This window comes from Arachis hypogaea, chromosome 2 (genome assembly GCF_003086295.3).
Source record: "Arachis hypogaea cultivar Tifrunner chromosome 2, arahy.Tifrunner.gnm2.J5K5, whole genome shotgun sequence".
NCBI lineage: Eukaryota > Viridiplantae > Streptophyta > Magnoliopsida > Fabales > Fabaceae > Arachis > Arachis hypogaea.
In genome coordinates, this window is record NC_092037.1 from 68,712,530 (window position 1) to 68,718,910 (window position 6,381).

The window sequence follows — 6,381 nt, forward strand, 5'->3', positions numbered from 1 at the left end:
CTCAGTGAAAATGGTCCAAATGCTCTGTCACAGCACGGCTAATCATCTGTCGGTTCTCAATCAGGTTGGAATAGAATCCATTGATTCTTTTGCGTCTATCACTAATGCCCAGCCTTTAGGAGTTTGAAGCTCGTCACAGTCATTCAATCCCAGAATCCTACTCGGAATACCACAGACAAGGTTTAGACTTTCCGGATTCTCTTGAATGCCGCCATCAATCCGGCTTATACCACGAAGATTCTGATTAAGGAATCTAAGAGATACTCATTCAATCTGATGTAGAACGGAGGTGGTTGTTAGGCACACGTTCATGGATTGAGGAAGGTGATGAGTGTCACGGATCATCACCTTCTCCATAATTAAGCGCGAATGAACATCTTAGATAAGATCAAGCGTGTTTGAATGGAAAACAAAAGTAATTGCATTAATTCATCGAGACGCTGCAGAGCTCCTCACCCCCAACAATGGAGTTTAGAGACTCATGCTGCCAAAGAGTGTATAATTCAGATCCGAAAATGTCATGAGGTACAAGATAAGTCTCTAAAAGTTGTTTAAAGAGTAAACTAGTAACCTAGGTTTACAGAATATGAGTGAACTAAGATAATTGGTGCAGAAATCCAATTCTGGGGCCCACTTGGTGTGTGTTGGGGCTGAGACTAAAGTTATCCACGAGCTGAGGCTTTTCTTGGAGTTGAACTCCAAGTTATAACGTGTTTTGGGCGTTCAACTCCGGATCATGACGTGTTTCTGGCGTTTAACTCCAGACAGCAGCATGTACTTGGCGTTCAACGCCAAGTTACGTCATCTATCTTCGCGCAAAGTATGGACTATTATATATTGCTGGAAAGCCCTAGATGTCTACTTTCCAACGCCGTTGAGAGCGCGCCAATTGGACTCCTCTCGCTCCAAAAAATCCATTCCGAGTGCAGGGAGGTCAGGATCCAACAGTATCAGCAGTCCTTTTTCAGCCTAACTCAGATTTTTGCTCAGCTCCCTCAATTTCAGCCAGAAATTACCTAAAATCACAGAAAAACACACAAACTCATAGTAAAGTCCAGAAATATGATTTTTGCCTAAAAACTAATAATATTCTACTAAAAACTAATTAAAACATACTAAAATCTACATGAAATTACCCCCAAAAAGCGTATAAAATATCCGCTCATCAGCAGGGATAGAGATGCTTCTCCCATAGAAGTCGGGAGTAGGTGCAGTAAAGTCACCCAGCACCTTCCTTGCATTGTTGGCATTGTTGTTGTTTTCGGCTGCCATGGGTTCTTTTTCCTTGAAGATTTCTATTAGGTCCTCTACAGAGAGTTGTGCCTTAGCTTCTCTTAGCTTCTGCTTCAAGGTCCTTTCTGGTTCAAGGTCAGCCTCAACAAGAATGCTTTTGTCTTTGCTCCTGCTCATATGAAAGAGAAGAAAACAAGAAAATATGGAATCCTCTATGTCACAGTATAGAGATTCCTTGAGGTGTCAGAGGAAAAGAAAAATAGAAGGAAGAGGTAGAAAATTCGAACTTATCAAGGAATGATGGAGTTCGAATTGTGCATTGAGGAATAGTGTTAGTCCATAAATAGAAGGATGTGAGAAGAGGGGAAGAAATTTTCAAAAATTAAGTAAAAGATTTTGAAAACATTTTGAAAAACACTAATTGATTTTCGAAAACCAAGAGTGGAAAAGAAATCAAGTGATTTTTGAAAAAGATTTTGAAATTAGAAATCAAAAAGATTTGATTGAAAACTATTTTGAAAAAGATATGATTAAGAAGATATGATTGAAAAGTTATGGTTTTAAAAAGATGTGATTGAGAAGATATGATTTGAAAAGCAATTTAAAAAGATTTGATTTTGAAAATTAATGACTTGGCTAACAAGAAAAGATATGATTCAAACATTAAACCTTTCTCAACAGAAAAGGCAACATACTTGAAATGTTGAATCAAATCATTAATTGATAGCAAGTATTTTTGAAAATGGAAAGAAATTGATTTTGAAAAAGATTTGATTGAAAAGATTTGTTTGAAAAAGATTTGATTTTGAAAAATATTGAAAACTTGAAAAAAATTTGAATTGAAAACAGAATCTTCCCTCTTGTGCCATCCTGGCGTTAAACGCCCAGAATGGTGCACATTCTGGCGTTTAACGCCCAAAGCTCTACCCTTTTGGGCGTTAAACGCCCAGCAAGGCACCTTGGCTGGCATTTAAATGCCAGTTTGCCTTCCTCACTGGGCGTTTTGAACGCCCAGCTTTTTCTGTGTAATTCCTCTGCTGTATGTTCTGAATCTTCAATTCTCTGTATTATTGACTTGAAAAGACACAAATAAAAATTTTTTTTTGGATTTTTAATAATGAGGAATAATCAAAATGCAACTAAAATCAAATAACAATGCATGCAAGACACCAAACTTAGCAGTTTGTATACCATTGACACTAAAAAAAAGAATGCACATGAGAAACACAAAACACTCAAGTCAAGAGAATTCAAATATCAGAGCAAGGAAATCATCAAGAACATCTTGAAGATCACTTACAACACATGAATGAATGCAAGAAGAATAGAAACATGCAATTGACACCAAACTTAACATGAGACTCTAGACTCAACAAGAAACATAAAATATTTTTGTTTTTTTTTTTAGATTTTTCGAAAATTAAGTGAAAAAAGAAAATAAAGATATCAAAATTCTTAATGAGAATTCCAGGAATCATGCAATGTTAGTCTAAAGCTTCAATCTAAAGGAATTAGACATGGTTAGCCAAGCTTCAGCAGGACATTGCATTCAAGAGCTAAATTGATGAAGATCAATCAGCTTTGGTGATGATAAGAACATCACCTTGAAACACTAGAATTCATTCTTAAGAACTCTGAAGAAAAATACCTAATCTAAGCAACAAGATGAACCGTCAGTTGTCCAAACTAAAACAAACCCCGGCAACGGCGCCAAAAACGTGGTGCACGAAATTGTGATCATCAATGGCGCCATCAACGTGGTACGCTCAATTGCAATCTCAACTATTTATCACAACTTCGCACAACTAACCAGCAAGTGTACTGGGTCGTCCAAGTAATAAACCATACGCGAGTAAGGGTCGATCCCACGGAGATTGTTGGTATGAAGCAAGCTATGGTCACCTTGTAAATCTTAGTCAGGCAAACTCAAATGGTTATGGATGATGAATAAAACATAAAGATAAAGATAGAGATACTTATGTAATTCATTGGTGAGAATTTCAGATAAGCGTATAGAGATGCTTTGTCCCTTCCATCTCTCTGCTTTCCTACTGTCTTCATCCAATCCTTCTTACTCCTTTCCATGGCAAGCTGTATGTAGGGTTTCACCGTTGTCAGTGGCTACCTCCCATCCTCTCAGTGAAAATGTTCAACGCACCCTCTCACGGCACGACTAATCATCTGTCGATTTTCAATCAGGTTGGAATAGAATCCATTGATTCTTTTGCGTCTGTCACTAACGCCCAGCCTTCAGGAGTTTGAAGCTCGTCACAGTCATTCAATCATTGAATCCTACTCAGAATACCACAGACAAGGTTTAGACCTTCCGGATTCTCTTGAATGCATCCATCAGTTCTAGCTTATACCACAAAGATTCCGATTAAGGGATCCAAGAGATAAACATTCAAGCCTTGTTTGCTTGTAGAACAGAAGTGGTTGTCAGGCACTCGTTCATAAGTGAGAATGATGATGAGCGTCACATAATCATCACATTCATCATGTTCTTGGGTGCAAATGAATATCTTAGAACAAGAATAAGCTGAATTGAATAGAAGAACAATAGTAATTGCATTAATACTCGAGGTACAGCAGAGCTCCACACCTTAATCTATGGTGTGTAGAAACTCCACCGTTGAAAATACATAAGAACAAGGGCTAGGCATGGCCGTGAGTCCAGCCCCCATAATCTAAGATAGCATAAGACTAAAGATAGCTACCAAGATGATCTAAGAACTAGACGTCCAAAGATGAGAATACAATAGCAAAAGGTCCTATTTATAGAGAACTAGTAGCCTAGGGTTTACAAGGATGAGTAAATGACATAAAAATCCACTTCCGGGCCCACTTGGTGTGTGCTTGGGCTGAGCATTGAAGCATTTTCGTGTAGAGACTTCTCTTGGAGTTAAACGCCAGTTTTTATGCCAGTTTGGGCATTTAACTCCCATTCTTGTGCCAGTTCCGGCGTTTAACGCCGGGCAGTTTTGAGCTGATTTGGAACGCCGGTTTGGGCCATCAAATCTCGGGCAAAGTATGGAATATTATACATTGCTGGAAAGCCCAGGATGTCTACTTTCCAACGCCGTTGAGAGCGCGCCAATTGGGCTTCTGTAGCTCTAGAAAATCCACTTCGAGTGCAGGGAGGTCAGAATCCAACAGCATCTGCAGTCTTTTTCAGCCTCTGAATCAGATTTTTGCTTAAGTCCCTCAATTTCAGCCAGAAAATACCTGAAATCACAGAAAAACACACAAACTCATAGTAAAGTCCAGAAAAGTGAATTTTAACTAAAAACTAATAAAAATATACTAAAAACTAACTAAATCCTACTAGAAACATACTAAAAACAATGCCAAAAAGCGTACAAATTATCCGCTCATCACTGTGGCTAGGAAGGGTCTGCCTAGGATGATGGATTCATCCATGCACTTCCCAGTCTCTAGGACTATGAAATCAGCAGGGATGTAATGGTCTTCAATCTTTACCGGAACATCCTTTACAAGTCCATAAGCTTGTTTTCTTGAATTGTCTGCCATCTCTAGTGAGATTCTTGTAGCTTGTACCTCAAAGATCCCTAACTTCTCCACTACAGAGAGAGGCATGAGGTTTATGCTTGACCCTAGGTCACACAGAGCCTTCTTAAAGGTCATGATGCCTATGGTACAAGGTATTGAGAACTTTCCAGGGTCCTGTCTCTTTTGAGGTAATCTCTACCCAGTCAAGTCATCCAGTTCTTTGGTGAGCAAAGGGGGTTCATCCTCCCAAGTCTCATTACCAAATAACTTGTCATTTAGCTTCATAATTGCTCCAAGGTATTTAGCAACTTGCTCTTCAGTGACATCTTCATCCTCTTCAGAGGAAGAATACTCATCAGAGCTCATGAATGGCAGAAGTAAATCCAATAGAATCTCTATGGTCTCATTATGAGCCTCAGATTCCCATGGTTCCTCATTAGGGAACTCATTGGAGGCCAGTGGACGTCCATTGAGGTCTTCCTCAGTGGCGATCACTGCCTCTTCCTCCTCTCCAAGTTCGGCCATGTGGGTCATGTTAATGGCCTTGCATTCTCCTTTTGGATTCTCTTCTGTATTGCTTGGAAGAGTACTAGGAGGGAGTTTAGTAATTTTCTTGCTCAGCTGTCCCACTTGTGCCTCCAAATTCCTAATGGAGGACCTTGTTTCAGTCATGAAACTTTGAGTGGTTTTGATTAGATCAGAGACCATGGTTGCTAAGTCAGAGTGGTTCTGCTTAGAATTCTCTGTCTGTTGCTGAGAAGATGATGGAAAAGGCTTGCCATTGCTAAACCTGTTTCTTCCACCATTATTGTTGTTGAAACCTTCTTGAGGTCTCTGTTGATCTTTCCATGAAAGATTTGGATGATTTCTCCATGAAGAATTATAGGTGTTTCCATAGGGTTCTCCCATGTAATTCACCTCTTCCATTGAAGGGTTCTCAGGATCATAAGCTTCTTCTTCAGATGAAGCATCCTTAGTACTGCCTGGTGCAGCTTGCATTCCAGACAGACTTTGAGAGATCATATTGACTTGCTGAGTCAATATTTTGTTCTGAGCCAGTATGGCATTCAGAGTATCAATCTCAAGAACTCATTTCTTCTGATTCGTCCCATTGTTCACAGGATTCCTTTCAGAAGTGTACATGAATTGGTTATTTGAAACCATTTCAATGAGCTCTTGAGCTTCTGCAGGCGTCTTCTTCAGACGAAGAGATCCTCCAGCAGAGCTATCCAGTGACATCTTGGACAGTTCAGATAGACCATCATAGAAGATACCTATGATGCTGCATTCAGAAAGCATATCAGAGGGACACTTTCTGATCAATTGTTTGTATCTTTCCCAAGCTTCATAGAGGGATTCTCCTTCCTTCTGTCTGAAGGTTTGGACTTCCACTCTAAGCTTACTCAATTTTTGAGGTGGAAAGAACTTTGCCAAGAGGACATTGACTAGCTTTTCCCAAGAGTTCAGGCTTTCTTTAGGTTGTGAATCCAACCATATCCTATCTCTGTCTCTTACAGCTAAAGGGAATAGCATAAGTCTGTAGACCTCAGGGTCAACCCCATTAGTCTTGACAGTGTCACAGATTTGCAAGAATTCAGCTAAAAACTGATGAGGATCTTCCAATGGAAGTCCATGGAA

The 6,381-nt window shown here is 39.6% G+C and overlaps 1 non-coding gene across 1 annotated transcript; it reads left to right on the forward strand.

Annotated features, from left to right (window-relative positions):
- Nucleotides 1-6,036: 6,036 nt before the first annotated feature.
- Nucleotides 6,037-6,144, forward strand: LOC112763794 (small nucleolar RNA R71). Its single transcript, XR_003182938.1, has one exon. It is a non-coding gene; the product is annotated as a small nucleolar RNA R71 (small nucleolar RNA).
- Nucleotides 6,145-6,381: the final 237 nt, after the last annotated feature.